This window comes from Lontra canadensis, unplaced genomic scaffold, assembly GCF_010015895.1.
Source record: "Lontra canadensis isolate GAN:19392208 unplaced genomic scaffold, GSC_riverotter_1.0 scaffold75, whole genome shotgun sequence".
NCBI classification, from domain to species: Eukaryota; Metazoa; Chordata; class Mammalia; order Carnivora; family Mustelidae; genus Lontra; species Lontra canadensis.
The window spans coordinates 1,857,150-1,858,238 of NW_022631069.1; the positions used below are offsets into that span (position 1 = coordinate 1,857,150).

Consider the following 1,089-nt stretch of genomic DNA (forward strand, 5'->3'; position numbering starts at 1 on the left):
AAGATCATACCAACATTAAAGGCTGTCTGTGATTGTACTGACTGCTACACCTCAGCCCAAAGAAACTCAGATGAAGAGACAAGCCAATTCTGGGCTGTTAGTACATCAGAGTCCTTCCCATGGGCACACTGATAATAAGGCATGTATTTTTGGAGTTCCCGGATTTAATAGATCTATTTGGCTGCAAGATGGAGATTTTATATTTAAAACCGACAAGTAGATCATGACAAAGACTAGAAATGCTTTCCAGTTTTCCAGCCAGAGTCCAACATAATGGCTTTCACAAAGAAAGGAGGCAAGAAGAAGGGCCATTCTGTCATCAATGAGTTAGTGATCAGAGAATGCACCATCAACAGTTACAAACGAATCCATGGAATGGGTTTCAAGAAGTGTGCCCCTTGAGCCCTCAAAGAGATCTGGAAATTTGCCATGAAGGAGATGGGAGCTCCAGAGGTATGCACTGACACCAGGCTCAACAAAGCTGTTTTGGCTGAAGGAATAAGGAATGTTCTGCACTGTGTCCATGTGTGGTTGTCCAGAAAATGTAACAAGGATGAAAATTCAGCAAACAAACTCTATGCATTGGTTACTTGTGTACCTGTCACCACTTTCAAAAATCTGCTGACAGTTAATGTGGATGAGACCTAAGCACTGATTGTCAAATAAAGGTAGAAAATTACCAAAAAAAGTGCTTTCCAATTGATATAAAATACCTTGATACAAGAAAATAACCATTCCAGGAAAGACAGGCAAAATAAGGTTGTCATTGAGTGACATAAAATCCAGGTGAGAGGTAAGGAATTAAGGTTTTCACTCTGTCCTAATAAGTAAAAAGCTGAAGGAACTAAAAAGTCAATGTAGCTTTCTTTTAAAAAAATGTAAATTCAGTTAGCCAACATATGGTAGTGTTCAATGGTTCATTGGTTGCATATAGCACCCAGTGCTTATCACATCACATGCACTTGTTAATGCCCATTACCCAGTACTTTTTAAGAGAGAGGGAAGTAAACCATAAGAGACTTCAATGATAGAGAACAAACTGAGGGTTGCTAGAGGGGAGGTAGATGAGAGGATAAGTTAAATGGGTGA

The 1,089-nt window shown here is 39.4% G+C and overlaps 1 pseudogene; it reads left to right on the forward strand.

Annotated features, from left to right (window-relative positions):
* The first annotated feature begins 273 nt into the window (after nt 1–273).
* LOC116881491 lies at nt 274–648 on the forward strand (annotated as a pseudogene).
* Nucleotides 649–1,089: the final 441 nt, after the last annotated feature.